The 10,826-nt window shown below is 35.9% G+C and overlaps 1 long non-coding RNA gene across 2 annotated transcripts; it reads right to left on the bottom strand.

The window, feature by feature from the left end:
- Positions 1 to 8,101: 8,101 nt before the first annotated feature.
- Positions 8,102 to 10,173, bottom strand: LOC143621343 (uncharacterized). Of its 2 annotated transcripts, XR_013151497.1 has the most exons (5): positions 10,080 to 10,173; positions 9,734 to 9,782; positions 9,514 to 9,621; positions 8,630 to 9,412; positions 8,102 to 8,539 (listed from the first exon to the last, which is right to left on the bottom strand). It is a non-coding gene; the product is annotated as an uncharacterized LOC143621343 (long non-coding RNA). The 2 variants fall into 2 exon arrangements; XR_013151496.1 differs by having other exon boundaries at positions 9,734 to 10,145.
- Positions 10,174 to 10,826: the final 653 nt, after the last annotated feature.

Raw genomic sequence — 10,826 nt, forward strand, 5'->3', positions numbered from 1 at the left:
CTAATAAATCATGAGATTATGGTCGTTTTTGACAAGAATAAGAAAATGAACACCACAGAAGTATGACTTAGTAGTGGTTTGATGAAAGACTAGTAGGAAAAGAATAAAATGTTAAAAAAAAACCTAGAAATTTGGGGGGATAAAAAACACTAAGGTCTAGTTTAGTTTACAAAATTCAAAGGATACAACGGAATTGAAATTAATTCCAATGAAAAAATATATTTGATGACATAAATGGAACTGCATTTTAAATTAATTCCACCATTTATTGGATTACAATATTCATACATAATGGAAGTAATTTTTGACATTCCAATGGAATGTTTGAAAATTACCAATCCTCCATTTGTTTTCATAATTCGTTTTATGTCGGTGTATATTTTCGATGGGTGATGTCGGTGTATATTTTCGATACCCATCGCTCATTTTATTAGAACTTGGATCATATAACTTATCATTGGTTTATACTTACATATATGTTTTTCCTTTCACACATAAAATTTTCGAGATTCTTTTTATTGTTTATAAAACCCTGTAATTGTAGGTCCATTTCTTACATCGTTTGAAATTTGAATCATGCAATTTAGTAAAAACCCTGATACGATAGAAACAAGAATACAGAAGAGGAAGTAACGATCAAATCAAGCATACTCATTATCATCGCTAATCGATTATAAGTACAGATACAGATCGTTCTAACAGCTTAACTACTAACTAACTCTTTTTACAAAACTGACCACAACTATCAAACAACTACTAACCGATCCCTGTAATATTTCTAACTTTGTATTATTACCAAAATAGCCCCTGATCTTCTTTATATTCGTAACAATACTCCCCCGTTTGAAAAAAAATCTTGTCCTCAAGATTTAAAGTCGGGGAAACGGATCTGCAAGTGTTCCAAATCTTCCCATGTGGCTTCACTAACTGGAAAATTCTCCCAGTGAACTAAAACTTTAACACCAACTTTATTACCTTTCTTAACAATTCGGCGATCTAATAAAACACGAGGTTGAACAATAGAGCGGGGTTCATATGGTAAAGGAATCACAGAAGTAGGTGGACCATGTGCAGCCTTCAAAAGCGACACATGAAATGTGTGATGAATCTGGGCAGAAGCTGATAAATCCAACTTGTAAGCCACGGCTCCAATTCGATCGAGAATCAAACAAGGTCCATAATACTTGGGACCGAGTTTTTGATGTCTATGGTTTTTAAGGGTAGTCTGCACATAAGCCTGCAATTTAACATAGACCCAATCGCCAATTTTGAATTCTCTTTCAGATCTATTTTTATCAGCCATCTGTTTCATTCTATTTTTAGCTTTAGCTAAATTTGCCTTCAAAGTCACCAACTTTTCCTCTCTTTGTCGAAACCAATCTTCAATAGAGTCAAGCTTAGAATCATTGGGAATGTATGGAATGTGTAAGGGAGCCGCAATTCCATACAAAACTTCAAAAGGGGACATACCAATGGCTGAATGGAAGGTAGTGTTATACCACCATTCAGCAAGAGTCAGCCACTTAGGCCACTGCAATGGGTCATCCATCACCATACAACGTAAATAAGTCTCCAAACATCGATTAAGAACTTCAGTTTGCCCATCAGATTGTGGATGGTAGGCTGAAGAAAAATCTAATTGAATGCCTTGCAACTTCATAAAATCTTTCCAAAAGTTACTTAAAAATATTGGGTCTCTATCTGATACGATGGTGTTGGGACATCCATGAAGTTTAAACACATTGTCAAAGAATACCTGAGCAATGCTAGCTGCAGTGTAGGGATGCGAGAGGCCAATGAAGTGCCCATATTTAGTCAGTCTATCCACCACCACTAAAATAGCATTTTTACCATATGCTTTAGGGAGACCAGTAATAAAATCCAAAGAAAGATTAGTGAAGACTGAGGATGGAGTAGGAAGAGGTTGTAATAAGCCAGGACTTGCAACTCTCTCATACTTTGCTCTTTGACAAACGGAACATTGCTTAACCCAATCTCGTACATCCTTTGCACACTTTTTCCAATAAAACAACTGTTTAACCTTCTGTAAAGTAGGTAAATACCCAGAATGCCCTCCTATTGCGGAAGAATGACAATTATGTAAAATATCATCTCTGAGTTGTTGATCAACCCCAATGACTACTTTATTCTTTCTCTTCAGGATAGTATCGTCCCAAGAATAATGTTTCACTGAAGATTGATGATTCAATATATGCAGTAACTCTTGAATTTTAGTGTCGTTATCCCAACTTCGTTTGATTCTTGGCCATAGAAAAGGATCAATTGAGCTCAAACCCATTTGGAATAATGCCAATCCCTCCACTCTTGATAAAGCATCAGCTACCAAGTTTTCTACACCCTGTTTGTACCTGATTTCATAATCATACCCCAGCAATTTAGCCAACCACTTTTGCTGCAAAGGGGTACATACTTGAGACTTCTTTGATCTGTTTTGATAATGAAATGTTTAACAATTAAGTAATGGTGCCAATGCTTGACAGCCATTAATATGCTAGCAATTCCTTCTCGTAAACAGACATGGCCTGCTGTTTGACTGAAATACCCTTGCTAAGGAATGCCAAAGGATGGCTATCCTGCATTAAGACGGCCCCTAATCCTTTAGAAGAGGCATCAGTCTCTATAATGAACACTTTTGTAAAGTCAAGCAAGGCTAAAACAGGAGCTGTGGTAAGAGCCACTTTTAATTGATCAAAAGCAAGTTGAGCTTCTTCATTCCACTTAAAAGCATCTTTCTTTAACAGATTGTTGAGAGGCCTTGCAATACCACCAAAAGATTTGATAAACCTTCTGTAGTATCCAGCTAAGCCCAAGAACCCTCTCAACTGTTTGAGTGTATTAGGTTGTGGCCATAGCCTAATAGCTTCTATCTTGGAGGGGTCAGTACTAACACCTTCTTTAGTAATAATATGCCCCAAGTATTCTACTTGAGCCCCTGCAAAGGTGCATTTGCTCCTCTTGGCTAATAGAGAGTTGGACTTGAATAGCTTTAACACAGCCTCTAAGTCCTTTAAATGTTGATTCATAGATGAACTATACACCAAAATATCATCAAAAAAGACTAAGGCACATTTTCTTAATAATGGCTTAAAAGTGGTGTTCATCAATGCTTGAAATGTTGCAGGTGCATTGGTGAGGCCAAAGGGTAAACTAGGAATTCAAAATGGCCCTGATGGGTCCTAAAAGCTGTCTTTTGGATGTCTGGTTCATGCATTCTCACCTGATGATAACCAGACCTCAGGTCCAACTTTGAAAAGACAGTAGAACCACCCAATTCATCTATCAGTGGTAAAGGAAAACTATTCTTTACAGTAGCTTCATTGAGCTTCCTATAATCAACACACATACGCCAGGTGCCATCTTTTTTCTTGACTAACACCGCCGGAGAAGCAAATGAACTTGTGCTTTCTCTAACAATGCCCATATCCAAAAGTTCTTGTGTCATTTTCTCAATGATATCCTTTTGTGCTGCAGGATATCTATAAGGCTTTTATGCTATGACATTTACTCCTTCTTTTAAAACGATCTGGTGGTCACAGTCTCTTTGCGGAGGTAAAGAAGAAGGAATTGCAAATACCTCATTATACTTCTGCAATAGAGGTTCTAATGTCATCTGATGGATTGAATCCGGAATAAGAGACTTAATAGCAGGATCGTTTATGGTTGCAGATGTCAATAGTTGGATGCTGAATAATTGACCATGAGATAATTTTGCTGGATTACCCAAAATACCCTCCATCTTTTCACTGGAACATAAACTGATGCCTTGGTCTTTAGCCCCTTTCAATTCAAAAACTTGATTATTCACCTTGAATTTCATTGTTAATTCTCTAAAATTCCAGGTAATGTCATACAAACTCTATAACCATTGAATGCCCAAAACCATATCATAATTGGTTAAGGGGATTAAGAGCACGTCAGCTTTAAACTAATTTCCTTGCATCATCCATTGCACATTCTCACAAACTGTGTTACAAGTTATTAAGGTACCATCAGCTATAGTAATCTTCATAGGGTTCATTTGCTTAGTGGGGCATCTCATCTTAGAAGCAACTTTTTCGTCTAAAAAATTGTGAGTAGACCCGGAGTCTATTAAGATGTGCAAAGGTTTAGTTCCAATTGAACCTGTAACCCTCATAGTGGAGTATGATGACACTCCCATAATAGCATTTAATGAGATTTGAGGATCTAATGTCTCATTAATCACAGGTTCATAAGGGTCTTCTTCTTCCTCTTCACAAACTTGGATCGAGAATAACTGCTTATTTTTGCATTTGTGAGTAGGAGAGTATCTTTCATTACAGCCAAAGCATTCATTTCTAGCCCGTTTATCAGCGATTTCTTTAGTGGTTAAAGTTCTGGTAATAGGATTCTTGGGTTTGAATGGTGGTGCAGGTAACAATGGTAAATTGGCAGAGGATAAAGGAACAGGATTGTATATAGTTTTGGAATATGAATCAGTAGGTTTAAAAGGAGGTTTGTAAGGTGTTTTATATGTGTTATGAGTGGTGTGTTGTAACAAGGTAAGGTTATCAGTTTGGGTTCTTGCAAGCATATAAGTTTCGGGTAAAGTTTTTGGTCGAATAAGTTTGATTGGACTTCCAAATTCAGGTCTAAGAGCTCTTAAAAATAGGCTAATGGCATACTCTTCAGGAATACTAACTCTAGTTAGAGCCAAATCAAATTCATCACATAATTCTTGAATTGACCCTGTTTGTTTTATTGAAGCTAGGGCTGCCATGGCATTGCAATCCATGGTTAAAGCAAATCTAGTAGTTATAGATTGCTTATAGTCATGCCAAGATAATCCTTCAATAGAACCCCCCCCCCCCCCCTTGATCTTACAAATGACTGATGCCACAATAAAGCATTATCTTCAAGATGAATGATAGCGCACCTTACCTTTTGATTCTCAGGAGTGGCGTCAATGTAGAAGAAATGCTCCACACGACATAACCATCCTTCCACATTTGTTCCATTAAATTTTGGAAACTCAATCTTTGCTAAACGGCTGTAATTACCACCATTATGCCTCAGATCCCCAACATCATTATGATTGTTATGAAGATTATTATTAGTAGGCATTTCTGTATTGAACCTGTTATTGTTCAAATTCTGCAAACTTTGTGTTAAAGATGCCAATTGCGATTCTAACCTGGACGTATTCACATTCATTAAAATCTTGACGGCTTCCAATTCTTGATTGTTATGAGATAAGGCTGAATTGAGTGAGTCAAATTGAGCCGAGTGGCCACCAATTGTCGTATCGATTCTCTGAAACACTGAATCGTGTTCAGAAATACGCTGCTCTAACGATTGATTACGAGTCGCCATTGACAATTGAACGAAACACTGAACTGGTATTGATGATTTGAAGGTAATTAATAGAACAAATGATCAATTACAGTGATTGAAGTGAAAACAAGGATGAACTGATCAGCAACTGATCAATCCGGTTGGAATTGAAACGGATTTGAAGAATTTAGGAACGAAAATGGTGAATTAGGGTTTCAAATCAAGAGCGTGTCCAAGGATTGAACCGCTCTAATACCACTTGATACGATAGAAACAAGAATACAGAAGAGGAAGTAACGATCAAATCAAGCATACTCATTATCATCGCTAATCCGTTATAAGTACAGATACAGATGTTCTAACAGCTTAACTACTAACTAACTCTTTATACAAAACAGACCACAACTATCAAACAACTACTAACCGATCTCTGTAATATTTCTAACTTTGTATTATTACCAAAATAGCCCCTGATCTTCTTTATATTCGTAACAAACCCCCATTGGAAATTTGACGAACCAGTTTACGGAAATTAATGAGCAACTTCATATCTATTGAAATATGGTTGACAATATCGAACGGAACTGCAACTAAAAATTTTAAATTGGGGACAAATGAATAAACTGAACTAGCAATTAAATGAAGAGGTTACATACATACATCAATATGACAATTAAAAAGAAGATGATACATCAATAAGGTCGATTTTGTAATTCCTTTAATTAGAATTTTTATAGGATTTCACTGAAATTCCATATTCAATTCCATTAAAATACATTTCTTGCATTAAACATGTTAGTCAATAGCCAATGGAGGTTCACAATTTCGTTAATCTTAGATTTATTTCATATCTATTTTGTTATTGCTCAAATCAAAAGTCCAGATTTTTCCTATATTTGAGCTTCATAAATTTGAGTTGTGCCAAATCAATATTCACTATTATTATTAAACTAGGTATTAACCCGGCGCGTTGCGCCGAGAAGGTCGGTAAAAACTTGAGCGTTGATAAAACCTAAGTGTTGAACCGGTAAGTCGATACAAATTTGATTCGTGACGTACGTTATTGTACTTGAATTAAAACCAAATATAAAAAAAAAGCTAAAAATTGAGGTGGACGAATGGGGTGGCGTTGGTAAAAAGTCGAGCATTGCTAAAACCCAAGTGTTGAGCCTGTAAGTCGATGCCAATTTGATCTGTGACGTACGTTATTGTACTGGAATTAAAACCAAATATAAAACAAAAAAACCATAAAAATTGAGGTGGACGAATGGGGTGGCGTTGGTAAAACTCGAGCATTGGTAAAACCAACCGTTTTTGATCATGTGCTTTGAAACGGTGAGTCTACGGAATTCGGTCGGTTTCCGTCATGTTCTTTACAATACCGGAACCAAAAAAAATTGGCGACGGTCTCCGATACGTTTGTTATGGTGAGTGAACTAAAAAAGAAAAACAAAATTTGCGGGCCAGTTACGTGCCGCCAAGTGGCCCAATAGGGCACTTGCGGCACCAAACTTGTCATTTATTGTATAGTAATAATAAAATAGGGCACGTGTCGCCAAGTGGCCCAATAGGGCACTTGTAATAATAACAAAGTAGGGGTGAAATGTAGGAAATGTAGGAGATATGAAGATGGAAGGAACCAATATTAAGGGAAACATAACCCTATAAGGTAGCCTTCAAACGTTTAAAGAATTGCTTAAGACAATAAAGACCTTCACTGACACACGTAAAAGTATTAACAAAGATGAATGACCTAAGTGCAGAAATAAAACCCACTAAAAACTAAAAATAATATAAATTATATAACCAAACAAGAAGGTATGAGATACAAATCAGAAGAAAGAAGATGCAACCCTAGATGCATAGTTGACTTTGTAATTGTTATATATATATATATATAAGTAATATTAAATTTTAATAATCCTTATTAAATGGTATTGATCGATAATAATCCCTATTCATTTTTTAGCCATTGGGGGTCCCAAATTCAAAAAGGTTGGCCCCCAATGGTCTCCCATAAAATTGACTTAACGGCGTTATAGTTTTTTCCGAATTTGAAACCAATGTTTTAGGGTTTTTGATCGTTAGGAGGATACGAGTCAATTGGTGTAAAACTTAGTTTGAAACAGTGCTTCAAAATGACGAAACAATGCTTCAATTCGGGTGTTTGAACTTACAATTAACCATAATCAAGTCGCTTGGATAATTATTTGGAGCTAAGTTTTATATCATTAGACTCGTATCTTCATTCCGATTAATAGCCCTAAAAAGTTAATTTGAAATTCGGAAAAAAGTATAACACCGTTAAGTCCTTTTTAACGGGAGACCATTGGGGGCCAACTTTTTTGAATTTGGGACCGCCAGTGACGATAAATGAATAAGGATTATTATCGACCAATATCATTCAATAGGAATTATTAAAATCCAATATTCCTATATATAACTAGTAGTTGACCCGTCCGGTGGACGGGAATATCAACTTAGAAATGTGATTACATTAATTAATTTAGTAACAAATGTGACGGTTTGGTATCTTTCCAACACATTTTGGGAGTTACAAGTCACGGGAATAGCAAATAATAAAAAATTGTATTACTTCAACGAGATGCAAAATGCTTACCTTTTTTAGAGTTTAAAATTTAAATTATTTCAATGAAGGCAATAGGCCCAAACATTGTGTATGAAAACGTAATAAAGGTTATAAGTAATGTTCGTGTTGCATGTACGCCTTGCTTTAGGTATTAATGGTATTTTTTAAAACAAATAATGCATCACTCATATCATGTTTAAACCTTAATATATAATATAGATATGAAAACAATTATCACAGATATTTATAAGTTGATTTAGTAGTTGAAAAGTATTTATACCATAAGACCCATTTACTAAAATATTTATACCAAACTACTTTGTTATCTACGTATCCTTGTTGTATTGAGACTTGATTTAGTAGTTCGAAAGTATGGCCAAATGTTACCTTTCGATGAGAACCAAGCATCATGTTGACATAATGACATGTCCACTCTAAACCAATGAAACATTCATCCAACTCAATAGCTCAACAGTATTACCACATGCTAATGCAGGACCAACTTTTCAAGAATACATTAAAAGAGGGAAATTCCACGGAATGATTTGGCCTGCACACCAATCATTTCATACAGGGTCTCAACATGATGTGGCCCGTCAATCTGAATCCTGAGCCCGTGGATCTTTTCAGCCCAGCCTATGAAACAGTAACAACAGAACCAAGATGGTTAACTTCAAATTAAAAAACTTATAAAGTACCAATATTTCTACATCCACCACTGCTTACCAGCGTAATAACGAAACAGACGAATGAACAGTGGTATCTCGTCTAATGCTGCTTGTTCATATGCCTTCCCCGTTGTCCCAAACTTCAAGAGCTGTTATTTCATCAGCATGCTTCTCAACCAAATCAGCAAATCTCAACAGTATCTTAGATCTTTCCAGTTGATATATAAAAAAGAGTGAGCGCACTAAATCGTTTAATGGAAAGAAGAGCCAGATAATAAGCTTACATAGGGAGTCATTCTAGGTCACGGGCCCTCATCGAATGCTTTGCGTGCTGCAGACACTGCACGGTTAATATCTTCTGCATCTCCTTCAGCAACTTGGCGATCACTTGCCCTGTTCTTGGATCCAGGGTTGGAAAAGTCTTTCCTGTATCAAACATGGTCAATTTCAGTACTTAACAACATATTATTATCATTCGTATGAGTTTTAGTTACCTGATGCTGTATCCACAAACTGTTAATTAAACAAAATTTGATCCGCTACCAGATCAATTTTGACCGATAATGAAAACTTGTAATTACCTGTTAAAGAATGAAACAAAAAGTTGACCCGTTACCGGGTTAAATGTGTCTGACAAAAAAAGGCTTTTTTTTAACTCGTTTAAGAAGCAAAACTTTACCCGTGACGGGTTAAATTTGACACAATAACAAAAAAAACTTTCTTTTACCTGTTAGTGAAACAAAACGTTTACCTGTTACTACTGGGCTGTTACCACTAAGTGCGCCTTGATGAATTTTAGCCACTCCACTAGTCGCCTAGATAGAAGTACAAGGCGCCACAGCTGTGTCAGAATACTAAATTAACCAAACAGGGGAAACAACATTAACGTAGGGGGTAAATAATACTAAAATATTTTGACTCAAGTCCGTCCTAATGATATACCTTCTCCAAGGAGGCAAGCACGGCTGACTAAACCATTTTGGAGGCTCAATGCGGCTTTTTCGAATTTCATTCAAACGTGAAGTGGCGTTTTCTTATTTCCAGTGGTACCTTCGTTATCAAATTAACATGGAATAAATTAATAAAAAAAAGAGAAGCAATAAATAAATAAATAAATGACTAATCAACATATTAAGTCTCAAATAAAGTATTTTAGTGGTACCTTTGTTGATAACTCAAGTATTGGGTAGTTTTCTTTTCATAAAGTAGTCCTGCAAATATGTTTAATGCGATTAAATATGTGAAGTACAAAGTTCTATTCATATATATGTAAAATGCACTAATAATCAAACAATTGCTAGTGATAAGCCTGGAATAGAAACATATGTGAATCATTAATGTCAGAAACTGAATAAATAGTTATATCCTTGATGGGCGTAAATCATTTACCATATGATGGGGAAAGTGAGAGTAAACTTCAAAACATCTCTAATGCCTAAAATCAATTACAAAATAAAAATCAGTCTACATGTTTTGTTAGTTGAAATTTTGCAGATGTGAAACAATACCATAGATTCGTTGAAGTAAGTTTCGGTTCAAACATTTCATCAGTCAGTTGTTTGTTGTTGCTGAAGCTTAAACGGCTTAAACTAAATTCCTGCAACAACAGATATGTATATATTATAAATCATTATTAGTTGTATCAAATTCTTCAAAGCTGGTTGATGATTATTCCCACTTGAAGCATACCAAAGCAAATAACACATACATCTGAACTCAATTTTGAAGAATAAATAAATGTGATTAATATAGATTGACTCAATTAAATAATACCTGCAGGTCGAGAAGGCCATCCACGAATGTGTTCGTTCTCTTTTTGGTCAAAACGTCATGCTCATTAGGTACGATGCAAACTCAAAAGTTCATCACAAATCAGGCAGTTACTTGCACTGATGATTGAGATCAAGAGAACGGTAGCCGGAGTCCGGCACAAATCAAAAGTTCCTCACACCTAATCGGCAATGGGCTTTGAAACGTTTTCACCCTCAGACGACGCGACACTGGCTGAAACCGATGGTAGCCACCGGTGAGAATGTTAATTTTCTTTCATCAGAATTGAGAAGAACGATGTCAGAGGAAGTGAAGGCTAATCTCCACCTTGGTTTGTAGCTTTATCATTACTCGTGCTCCATGTAATCTATTTCAGCATCCTTCAACGCTCCAGCCCAAAATTTGTTGTTGATGATAGAAGCAACCATGCTTGTGTATTCTTTGGCGGCTGCTTCAAAAATTGGATCAGTTGTGATCTGAAACAT

This window comes from Bidens hawaiensis, unplaced genomic scaffold, assembly GCF_021521415.1.
Source record: "Bidens hawaiensis isolate Kalapana, Puna unplaced genomic scaffold, B.hawaiensis_p1.1 tig00002839_1, whole genome shotgun sequence".
In the NCBI taxonomy this organism is placed as follows: Eukaryota; Viridiplantae; Streptophyta; class Magnoliopsida; order Asterales; family Asteraceae; genus Bidens; species Bidens hawaiensis.